Source organism: Engraulis encrasicolus, chromosome 6 (genome assembly GCF_034702125.1).
Source record: "Engraulis encrasicolus isolate BLACKSEA-1 chromosome 6, IST_EnEncr_1.0, whole genome shotgun sequence".
Lineage (NCBI taxonomy): Eukaryota > Metazoa > Chordata > Actinopteri > Clupeiformes > Engraulidae > Engraulis > Engraulis encrasicolus.
The window spans coordinates 30,776,995-30,789,682 of record NC_085862.1 but is presented as its reverse complement, the minus strand read 5'-3'; the positions used below and the strand labels follow the sequence as shown (position 1 = coordinate 30,789,682).

The window sequence follows — 12,688 nt, the reverse complement described above, 5'->3', positions numbered from 1 at the left end:
ACTGGTGTCTCGAGCAAGTGCTGACCTTATTTCGCTCGCCTTCATTATCGGGGATGCTCCTTGACCGACGTCATCAAAGCAGGTTCTTGAGTGTCCACTACTTCACCTAAAACGGGACATAACGACAACGAGAATGGCACCCACGTACTGCAAGCAAACATGACAAAATGTAAAAATAAATATTGGAATACATTGACCTGACAGTGTTTCATACTTGATCGCGGCTGTCAATTCGTTCACGTTTGTTATTGTAAGAGCCGTACACTGTAATACTGTAATGCGTTTCCTTTTGTAGTGCGTGTTTTGTTGCTATTTTTGTGAAGTGTGATTACTGTAATATCGTGAATTGTAGTAGATTGGTTTGCTATTCATTCGATCCTGCCACGCATGCTGATTGGTTAAGATCTGTCCGCTCACGATGTGGAATGGTTTTGTGCAGCCATGTGTGTTCCAACCACTGATAAACATGTGCGCTCTCTTCCCTTGTGTTTTCAGTATTCACACTAGGGATGGCGAAAATAAAAAAAACTCTTAACCGGCTACTGAGACTCATTAACCGGTGGTTAACCGGTTAACCGGTAATCTTAAATTATACAACGTTCGTGTGCCTGATATGCACGCACAGTTTTTTTTTCTTGTTTTTTTCACATAAGCCTTTTTTTTTGCTGTGCTGACAGGACCTGCCATGTCCAGCCATTGTTGCCAGATGGAAAATGCTGAATTATCGTACTAAAACCTCAAAATTATTGTTTTTTTGGGGGCTTTTTGGGAGGAAATTATCATTATAATTATTATTATTATTACAACCGGTTAACCGGTGGCAGAAATTTTTAACCGGTTAAAGTTGATCCGGTCGACTATCGGTTAACCGGTTACCGGTTAACATCCCTAATTCACACTGTCGTGTTTCTTTGATCATAGATAGACAGTTCAGACCTTTTGGAAGTACACTGAAAAAATATTGCAAGTGTCTGACTCTGGACCTCAAAGGGGCATGTCAACAGAGGTGCATTCAGACATTAGTGTTGCGTTCCAGACTTGCTTATGTTGCGTTCCAGACTGGTGGGAGCTAGTATTTTCTGACCATCTACTACTAGCTTAGTGTTTCTCAACAGGGGCTTTACAGCCCACCAAGGGGCGTTGGGGGGAGTCCCAGGGGGGCATTGAGAAGCATTCAGCTGAGAGGGGGTGGAGCTTCATTGCCATTGCATTAGTCTATCTTATTTTTTAAATACTAAAGGGGGTGTTGGCAGGCATATGAGGCTATCAAGGGGGCGTTGGGAGGCTTAGAATGTGGTCAGAGGGGTGTTTATTCAGAAAAGGTTGAGAGCCATTGCGAAATGGATTGGAAAAACTGTTGTCCGCAATGTTCACGTCGCCAGCTGGGGCCACATCGAAGTACCCCGACTTTGTCCCATTGAAAATTGTGATGTGATGTCAATACAGCAATGGCAACACACAGTAGTTGGAATAGTTTATGTAGCACATTACTCAGCAAGTATCATTCTGTGGAAAAACAGAATTGAAAAATGAATTGAAAAGGTTAATGGTTGCAAAAGTGCTCGTGAACTTTTCGAGTGTGTGGTTGTATTGGCATTGCCTCTTTCAAAGATGGTATGCTGCAAAATTAGAAGCGCATGGTGTTATGTACACCTCTGAGTTTGCATAGCTCACATCATTGACAGGTGGGCAGGTATTTTTGGTCCTCCATGTTTGTAGTTTGTTTGACCTGCTGGCTGCAACGCTTTGAGGTGGGAGGTAGCTGACTCCTAGCCTGGTTCACACCAGACGGTGTGTGTGTAGATTCTGTGCTCCCTGGCGGAGCAGAGCTACAAACACTACCGTGTGTTACACAGCCATAGAGCACACTCCGTCTCCAGCCAGAAAATAGGCGGAGCATTTATTGCTTCAATATCAACGGTAGCTCGCATTGAGGAATCACAGGACAGATTATAGACTATATTGACTCTTAAGAGACTAACAGGAAGGTTTTTGAAGGAATTTGTTGGTGATGAGGCCGTTCAGAAGCAATAAATGCTCTATATAATACACACACTGTGTGGTGTGAACCAGGCTAGCTGACTCCTGGTGATATATTGGGAAGTTCCTACCACTCAGGAAGTGCGCCCACTTAATCACATAGAAAATCGTGACGTCAATACAAAAATGTCAGCACACAGTGATGGGAAGGAATAGTTTATTAAGAATAACATATTTCTCAAAGTATATATCATTCAGTGGACAAATCGAGTTGAATCGAGCAGGATAATGGTTGCAAAAACATCTCGTGAGCTTCGACATTACCTCTTACATAGCTGACATCTTTGTTCGGTGGTTTGGAATTCCTGGCCCTTCCTGTTTGTATTTCGTTTGACCTGCTAGCTGGAACTCCTAGAGATTGCCAAGTTCCTACCAGTTGGGAACGAAGCATCACTGCACCATAATACATCACCAATTTACCACAATGAAGGATGGCTTTGGGAAAAAAGCTGTTCCCGGACCCAAGATGCAATCCGAAGAGACTTTTCTCCAAATGTTTTCTCCAACTTTTCTCCGAAGAGACATTTCTCCAAATGTTGACTCAAGTTAGCCTACCTGTAACTTACTCTTTTTCTTTCCATATTGAGGTCCTCTGCCGTTTCTTTTCCGTTCAGTTCGGTTTATTTGGGATACACATCATGTAGGCTGCTATACAAGCCCAACAGAATAGCATTTATAGCCATTGGCTTATTTCCAATGCCCGTTCCTAGAAGGGCTTTTAAAAGAAAATAGTTTTAAAAAAAACGCTTTGGCCTGTTCCACAGACTGATGATGCTTCATTATGTCCAACTCTGGTCTTAATTGTGAAGTTAGTTCATGTACGAAAGTGGAAATCAGATGTCAGCAACGCTGTGGATGTTGAAAATGACTTCCTTAAAAGCTTGTCATGAGGTAGGCCACTGGAGCCCCAGCTTGAGTTGGCCAACATGAACTGGTCACATGAAATGTGTGTTCTGTCATCGTCACTTCCTGGTTTGTGACCACACTTAACTGGCACTGTCATCAGCTTGCGTCCTTTTTAGGTCACATCATGTCCCCCAATGATGCAGTCGATTGTCTTAAAGGGGTTGGGGGTTCCCAGTATAGAACTCGCATCATGCTACCATAAAATACGCAGAGCTAGAGCATGATCTCATTCAATCACAAAGTTCTGCACTAAGTGCTCACCATTCTTGTTTATTTGCTTGCATAACTGTTAAATTTGGGCATCAGGGTATTTGTTAGGGATGCACCGATACCACTTTTTTGAAAACCGATACAAGTACGAGTACATTAATGTGTGTACTTGCCGATACTGAGTACCGATACCTTTTACCACCAAAATACAATGAAAATAAATGCATGGCCTTGTTTTTTTCCACCTGTGATATTTGTATTGTCCATTTCCATGTAGATTTAAATCATACCTGTCAACCATCCCTAATTTCACGGGAAACTCCCTAATTTTGACTCATTTCCAGATTTCTTCCCGATTTGATTTTTTCCCGGAAATATCCCGGATTTTTCACATTATCAAAAAACACGGTCGGTCCAGTAGGCTATTTATAGGCTACCCACGGCCCTGTCCGACGAGCCACACCCCCTCTTGAAGAGAGAGACTTGCTTATCAAGCTACCTGCCAGAAGACGGTATGCCAGATACCACCAAGAATTGAAGTTCCTTGAAAATACCAGCTGTCAACCTCGAGCTCCGTAGCGCTTGTGCGCCCACTCTTTCCCTCAGAAACCGTCAGTTCATGCAACGCATAAAACAGCCTCGGAACAGCGAATCATGCGATTAACCTAACCACAACCTGTACCAGCACAAAGTTTTGCACGAACAGACAACTTGTGCGACAAAACAACAAGAAGAAACACATTGCACTCATTTCATTGTTTTGTTTTCATTGCATTGTTTCTCCACGCTGTAAAACGTGTGCTGAAGGATTTTAGACAGGATCTGTCTTTTCAAGCGCGCTGTTGTGAAAAGCAGAGTGGAACGCACCGTCCGATCTGTCTCTATCATCCCGTTAGCTGTCAAAATTTGGCCTTTAGAAAATTTCCCGGATTTTGGCTTAAAATATGGGAATTTTCCCGAATTTTGGGAGCTCAAAGTTGACAGGTATGATTTAAATGTTATTAAAGGGACAGTTTGGTCAATTTCAACATGCAGTTGTAATGCTCACACTACCCTGGACTTGTCAGTGCCTGAGATTTTTTTTTCTTCTTCTTCAGCCGTTTACGAGATCCTGGTCATTGTAATGGGGGCAGCTCTTTGTTTACATTTCAAAAAAACATTTTTATTTATTCCCAAAAACATCCAAAAGGTTATAAAACATCAGCAGACAACTAGCAAACAGCAGTACCTTTTGGGAAAATATTTGGAGTTGGCCTATGTTTCATTTTTAAAAAATGTAAACAAACGCTGCCCCCATTAGAATTGCTCATATCTCGGAAAGGGCTGAGCCGAAAAACGTGGCATCACCAGGTACTGACAAGTCAAGGGTAGCGTGAGCAATACAACTGCATGTTGAAATTGACCAAACTGTCCCTTTAAATATATGAGGTGGCAATTTTTTCCCATGCTGCTTTCAAGTCCACAGAACGTGACAAGATTTTGCATTGTTTTGTGTAATAGCAGTATCGTTCCTGGTATCGGCAAGTGCTTGACGAGTACGAGTACGAGTATAATGAGCAGTATCGGCAGCGGTATCGGTGCATCCCTAGTATTTGTATTGGGAGAGGGGGCAGTGCCCCACCCCTGTCCACATTGAAGTCACACAGAGGGTGGGTTACCAATATTGAAGTAAATGATAGTAGTCCACAACACTGTTAATGCTCCCAGTGATTTATTTACTGGGAGCATTAACATTGTTGCGGACTTCTATCATTTACTTCAGTTACTTTATTTCCAGCACCTGTGCCACTGATGTGTGCACATTCTCTACCTTCTTGGGTTACCAATATTGTCTCCTTTTCAAGGGAATGGGGTAGCGGGAAGTCATGAATAAACAGAGGACAAGAGCTAAGAATAGGCAGTTGCGAGATCTGCCATCTTGCCTACACATTATCATAAAAAAATATGGATTCTTGTTTTCACATGAATTGCTGATATCTATTCGACACATATTCCACACAGCTTTTAAGACCAACAGATCATTGCAGGCCACAATCAAACAGTTTAGTTTCATTCGAGGAAGAGAATGTGCTTACTGGACCATAAAACCTTTTGAATAGAAGTTATGGAAGTTGCGAAATCACATTTGTGAATGAGTTACACTTTGGAGAGATGTAGTAGATCATACTGAAAGGTTTAACCCATTTCACCCTGATGCTGCGTAGTATGGTGTTCGACCTTTGGTGTCTGGAGCGACATATACACTGCATTTAGGCTCTTGAGATTTGAGCTTTTTTAAATTGAGAATGTGGATATGTTAGAGCTGACTGAACACATTCTAATGCAAGATGAGGCTCCTAGCTTTTAAATGAAACTTCAAAAAAAAAAAGTACAGTACAGGCCAAAAGTATGGACTCGCCTTCTCATTTAATTAATTTTCTTTATTTTTGTGGCTATTTACAGAACTTAGTACATTTTCAGGGAGGGCATCAAAACTGTGAATGAACACATGTATAATGTTTCACGTAACAAAAAAATGAAAATATATGAAAAAATAAAAACAATTATTTAAAAACTATCACAAAATGCCAAACAGTGACGTCAACGCAGCAAAACTGAGGGCCTCACATGTTTCAGCAAGCTTATTTTTCTGTCTATTTTCAAGTAAAAATACCCAGGCAGTCGAGTCAATTTTAATTGATACAAACAATACAAGAGAAATTTACTTGGTCTGATAATGAGTCACTTGGTCAGCATAGCTGTTTATCTAGGTGAAACGGTGACAAAAAAGTAAAAGTGAAAAACCCTGCCACAGATTCCCTCCAACACAGGTTTGACCTCTCCAAGTAACTGGCTGTGACTCAATATCAGATCAAGAAAATGTCTGTAAAATGCTTGTACTGGCAAGTGTTTAAAACTAGGTTTTAGGTCTCAGAATTCTAGTTCTACAATTCTAGTGAGTTATTGGAGGACTGTAATGTTCAATTAGGATTGATATGACTGACTAGGCATTTTTATTTGAAAATAGACAAAAATAAGCTCATTGAAATGTGTGGGGCCATCAGTTGTGCCGTTTTGACGTCAGGTGGATAGACAGCTGACATTGCTGTTGGACAATAGTTAGAATTATATTTTTTGGTAAGCACGTAATTCTCCATGTGTTCAAGCACAGTTTTGATGCCCTGCATGAAAATACACAATGAAAATCCACGAAAATAAAGAGAATGCATGAATGAGAAGGTGAGTCTGGAATTTTGGCCTGTACTGTATGTGCTTCAGAGGACGAGATATTTAGGCTTTAATAGGCAGAGGGCACCTTTTCCCAAAAAGGCTTTAGGCATTCAGCAGGCGTTTTTTTGCAGGTGCTTTAGGCTAAAATGGGTAAACGTGTAAAAAGTTTGACTTCAAACTGGGCAGTGCTGCTGAGACATAACCATGCATACTGTAGCTGTGTTGTCATGTCAGCAAGTAAAAGGAAATTGACATTTAAATCTAGTCCCTAAATAGCTAAAGGAGTTAAAGGTGTCGCATGGATATGGAAGTTGCACCACCCGCCTCTAGATACGAAAGGTAAAATTTCATGTGACAGCTTTTCACTTTTTAGAAACTGTAATCTCCCAATTTGGATTTTTTTCTAACTCTTCCAAGAGCCAACTTACGTATGTGTACACAGCCTCGACCTCTGCCAGTCGGTATTAGAAAGCCTGTCTTATTTTGCCAGAATTGTTTGGCCATTCTCACATCATCCATCCTTGCAAATGTTTGACACCAGCAATGGGTTATGTCATTGACCTCATACCACAAGAGCCGCCTTGTCAGTTTCCCAGGTTAAAGAGCCCTCAGATATCTGGACTTAGGCATTTAATTACAGCCCTCTCTGGCAAGGCATCAAGCTAACCGCCCACCCCATCCTCCTCACTGCCATAAGTGCCCATAGACTCTTAGAGGATTATGAGGCTGAGCAATGAGTTACAGAGGCGCCACAAGCTGGGGTTTTTTGTGCCTGTGAGTGTGGGGGGGTGCTTTTGAACTGAAGCCGAATGCGATTTTCGCAGGTGCGCTCAAAGACAACAGCGCATGATAGAAGGGCTGCCAGTGTTGAACCAGAGCTGGCTCGAGAAATGTCCTGACATGGTGCTAGTCCCTTGAGCAGGCAGCGCCGTGTTTGCTCGCGCCGAAGCCGGGAGCAAACTGTGAAAAGAGAGGGCCTTTCTAGTGCCATGCCTGCGGTTTACCCCCGACAAGGATGAGATAAACTGGGCCCTTTCGCTCTGGAGGAGTGATGAAGTGTTTCGGTTGAAAATAGAAACAAATGTGAAATTTGGGAAGACTGTGTGAAGCACTGTGTCAAGACGAGCCTCTCAAAGCCAAGAGTTCAAAATCCTGAAAGTACAAAAAAAGAAAATCTGAGCAGATAGAAGAAGATGACAATGTGGTGCAACCACAGGGCTGGAAAATATCTCTCTGATGAGGTAACGAGTAATATTTAGCACATTACTGGGTCACTTCTCAGAACTGACCAATTTGTTTATCAGTAGTAGGTCACCTGATTTGAACGCAGCCAGTGACTCACCATTCAATGACTGGTCATTTAATTTCATTTCCAAACACAATTGACTGTGTAAAGTGGAAACATCATCCTGATTTACTGAGCTCTGCAAAATCGTACAATTTACTTCAGTCTTTAGAGTGGCAGCAATGAGCACTTTTCGAATGAGTGCCTCAGCTTATGAAATTGTAATATTGAAATTAAGGTTTTTTTAAATTGATTGGCCAGAATGACAATTTGGACATTTAGAATAGTTGAGTCGAATAAGGCTTATCCAACCCCCCCTTTCCTTCTTTCAGGCTAGAGCCCAGTATATAACTAATCCAGGAACATGTGGCCCGACTTAAGAGTCCAAGGCTGTTAGATCTTAAAAGATTTGTTTTCTTTCTTCCATTCTTCCCCATCTCTCTCTCTCTCTCTCTCTCTCTCTATTTATCTCTCTCTCTCTCTATTTATCTCTCTCATTGTGACTTGCGGAACACAGTAAGGTGAGACCCTATCAACTCTAGTCCTGCCCTTGCCTCCCATCCTTAGCAGAGCTCACTCTCCTATCTCCTCCTCTTCCCAGGCCATTTCACCTCTGGTCATCTGCCTTGGCTATAAAACATAGAGCACAGTCAGGGAGATTTCCTCAAGTTCAATTTATTGGAAATCCGGTTGAAGGTGCCTCTTATTGCAGGCTTACAACTACTGTAAATGAGGGGAAGATTGTAGTGGAATGAAGACATCATCATAAAAGTGTACACCAAGGTTGGTATCGTTATTATTCATTTTTTAAAGTTAAGTTTCATTGGGTACAACGCCTAGGCACACCAGTAATGATCTTTCACTTGTTGCTCTGTGGTCAGCGGAAGTCATTGGAAATGGTGTTGGGATTTGTGCATCTGTACTTTTATGAAAGTGTACTAAGCAGATTGGAACATTCTTAACCACCAGTGCCTTTGGAATGGCTTATTCTCACGTTTAGAGAGCTCGTTTTCTTCTCAGCATCATTTACATTTTTGATCCCACCGCTGATGTCATTTGGGCATAATCTGCTAATCATGATCAGCTGGACTGTTGTAAGCACCTTACAGTTAAATCCACTTGCATGGGGTGGTGTGGAGGTGATGTGGAGTGTTCACTGCTAAATACCAGTACAAGCCTGAAAATGAGTGTTGAGTTCAGTTAATTGAAGAAAATTAAAGATCTCACTAACGGAAGCACTGTAGTCCTTCTTCTGACAGAAACGAGTTATTTGTCAGGGCCACTGGCACCGGTACCTGGTGGAGGGTTTGGTGCTGAAAATTGTGGATTAAAATATGGAATATAAGAGCAACAACAACAACAACAACATCATCAACAAACTGGAAACCTGTTTATTTGTTGACAAGGTTATGATCTGTGCAACCAAGTAATTCTTCAAATGAGCCCTAATACATCACCAGGTTGTGAACTGGCCCACACAGCTGTTTAATAATAGTAATTACCCATGGAGTGACACTCCTGCCTCTGGCAAAACACACTGGTGAATCAGATGTGTGGGAAACCAGAGGACTGATCTTGAACAGTAGTTTCTCGGCAAGCTGAAGGGGGATCATCACAATGACATGCTATGTGTGCTGTCATTATCTGAATGAAGTGGATGACTTGTCACTTTGAGCTTGTTGTTATATACTGTATATGGGTGAGGAGGACTGAGGAGGAGTATCTTTTCCTATGTTGTTTGATGGTCACAAGGGTTTTTAGGTCCTCCCGCCACAGGTCACCTTTGTTCCTGATGGTATAACACTACTTTGTGTTCATTAATGGACATTGGATTGATGGTACACAGATATTGGGTGTTACATTACATAAAATATGTGCACGTTTCATATTGTACCAGAAGTCCTAAGACAATGACAAAGACACAATTGTATTGTTTTGTCAAGCACCAACTGTTCTTAAACAGATATCCATTCTAGACCAGGCAGGCGCACACAGTACTCTGCATTCACTTTCAATGACTATCAATTCACTCACTGTTGCAAGCATCATAGCACAAGCTTAGACTTCAGAACTCTTTTTGACGGCAGGTAATGACAAGAATGACAATTAAATGTAAATTCTCGACCACTCTGGCAACTTCAACAATCAACACTTTCTTGACAATGATTTGAAGTGTGTACATTTTAATTTCGGGCACCCTGTGCACTTGCTGAACAGCCTTTCGCCCTGTGCAGTTTGGGTTTCTCATTGGGATGTGCTGACTTTGAGGAATGACGGTAGCTGGTCGACTCATGATGGAGTTACTGCTGTCAGCGGTTGAACACTATGGCTTTGGGGTCGGGCCGTGATGGTCGGGCCCACCCTGATGGAAGCCTTTTCTCACCGCATGGGAGCATGACTGAGCGCTGTGGGCTGGAGGCTTATCGCAATCTCCTTCCTTCCAACATCTCTCTCCGTCCCTGTCTCTCTTTCTCGCCGTCTGTCTCTCTTTTTCTCAGTCTGTCTCTCTTGCTCATCCTCTCTTTCTCTTTCTTTCTTTCTTTCTTTCTTTCTTTCTTTCTTTCTTTCTTTCTTTAATTTTTTCATTCTTTCTGTCTTTCTTTCACTCTCTTGTACTCTCTTTTCATTTACACAAACACACACACACACTTGTCACACTCCTTTCTTTCTTTCTTTCTTTCTTTCTTTCTTTCTTTCTTTCTTTCTTTCTTTCTTTCTTTCTTTCTTTCTTTCTTTCTTTCACTCTCTTGTACTCTTTTCGTTTACCCACACACACACACACACTTCTGTCACGCTCCGTTCTACTCGATTTAATTCATATCATGAACGTTTGTTTATGCGTTTTGTCCTGTATCCCATATCTTGAGCACTGGGTCACACCCATTTCAGAATTCCATGTTGAAATTTTTCTGTCTGGCACGTTTCCAGTAAGCAAGTCGTGTGTGTGTGTGTGTGTGTGTGCGCGTGTGTGTGTGTGTGTGTGTGTGTGTGTGTGTGTGTGCGCGTGTGTGCGTGTGCGCGTGTATGTGTGTGTGTGCGCGCTGCAGGTCCAGTGGGTGACCTTGGCAGCAGGAAGTGGGGGCCGCGTGACCCCAGGACGGGGCCGTGGGTCGGCATGATGTACAGCACAGTGGCAGCATGGCACGTCTCGACTCAGCTCTGCTACCATACAGTGGCTCACTTTTCCCCCTGGCAAAGAGCAGACTGTGATAAGCACAGGGAAGTGATAAAGAACAACATATTAAGCTCTCAGCCTATGGTCGCTGATGGGAGAACAAAAAAAAAAGTCAGAAAAAAGCTTGGCCTTTCCTCCCAAAAGTTTCCTTGAATTCTTGTGCCGGTCATTAAGTCATGCTCATTGTTAAAAGATTGCGCTCTCATTGTGCGCGGGGTGAGGAGAGAGGGGGGTGGGTAGGTACATGTGTCCCTAGCACTCCTCTAGCTAGCCTTAATCTCCAAAAGCGCTGAGATTTCGTCTTTCCCGAGTTGGTCACAAGAGAAGGGCATTGCAAAACGATGTTGACGTTTTATCCCCCGAGTTCAGTTTGTCAGATTTTGTGAACCTGTTGTACTCTGGCAAAGACTGCATGTTCACCTCTTCCCTGGCAAACCAGACCACATTTGTCATAATTTGCTACAGTCTCTCCTTTTTCAGAGGGACATTGTGGTTCTCTTCCTGCCAGTTGCAGTGTTCAAGAACTGTGAGTCTTGGGTGTAAAACGTGAGGATGGTATGAACGTTTGGTACTATAACAGCAGACTGTGAAGGGACGAGACAGCCTCTGATTGGCTTCTGAAATATGAGGCAACATGCAACATGGATTCTTTCTCATTATAAGGAGCACCATTTACAAGATGATTTAAGTGGATTTCTATTTCTTCACCAATATGCTGATGGCTTGCCATTCTGTTTCTGGGTTGTTAAGCCAACAAAAATATGACCAGAACCAAAACAAAAACCAAAAAAAACAAAAAATGTCTTGTACCTCTTTCATGATATCAGTGGGGTCATCTGTAAAAAGGGATAAATCATGCATCTGAGCTTTGCTAATGAAACAATACACCTCCATAAGAACTTAGTCTGGCCAATCTGAAGCACTGAATGATTTCTCAGCGGCGGGTTTAACCTGTATCCATCAAAGACCTCTGTACCCTAGGCCTAGTGGACAAAATTTAAGCCAATTGGACCACTGATTCAAACCTAAAGCCCACCGATTCACATTCACTTGCGTCATCTTGTTACAACCCATTGACTGTGTATCTGCTTCTCTATATGTCGACACTTCATTCGGCCCTGCTCTCGTCTTCGCCTTTTATTTCTCAGGAGTCTAGACTGACTTCTTGACTTGACAGCACATTTCTGTGCAGTAGTGTCACGGGAAGTACGGGTGCGTCTAGGCTATCTCCCCTCCAGTGAGATAAAGAAATCCATTGTGGTTCAGAGCGACAGCAAGTTGGCAACAGATGCATGAGAGTTCGCTGAAGTGGTGTGGATTGACTGGTTAGCAGCAAAACAATCCTGTGTGTGATAAGGAAGGACTTGAATGTGTGTGTGTTTTGTGTGTGTGTGTGTTTTGTGTGTGTGTGTGTGTGTGTGTGTGTGTGTGTGTGTGTGTGTGTGTGTGTGTGTGTGTGTGTGTGTGTGTGTGTGTGTGTGTGTGTGTGTGTGTGTGTGTGTGTCACTCTAAAGTCTCTTGTCTGCTCTTGTCTTGCAGGGGTCCAGGTTTGTGCCGTGAGAGAGCTCTTCTAGTCTGAAGGCTAGCCCTGGTCCTCGTGTCCTGGGTGTGCAGGTAAGAAGACCTCATTTCCACCCATTTCTGTTTTTTTTGTTGTTGTCTTTTTCGACTTTATTGATGATAGGACCGTAGGAGAGGTAGGCATGAAGCAAATGGAGAGAGAAACAGGGAGGGGTCGGCAAATGACCGGGCCAGAATCGAACCCGGGTCGCCAGCGTAGCAGGCCAGTGTCCAGACGTCATTTACGATTTCATGTTTACAGTAAGCACTTCTGATCATCTCAGCTACATTGTGAAAATGAA

The 12,688-nt window shown here is 42.6% G+C and overlaps 1 protein-coding gene across 2 annotated transcripts in view; it reads left to right on the top strand.

The window, feature by feature from the left end:
- atp13a3 (ATPase 13A3) overlaps nt 1–12,688 on the top strand; it is a 73,786-nt gene that overhangs the window by 1,383 nt on the left and 59,715 nt on the right. For both annotated transcript variants that reach the window (XM_063201234.1, XM_063201233.1), the window contains exon 2: nt 12,366–12,440. The gene's annotated coding sequence lies outside the window, so the exon portion shown is untranslated. The remainder of the gene's footprint in view (nt 1–12,365; nt 12,441–12,688) is intronic.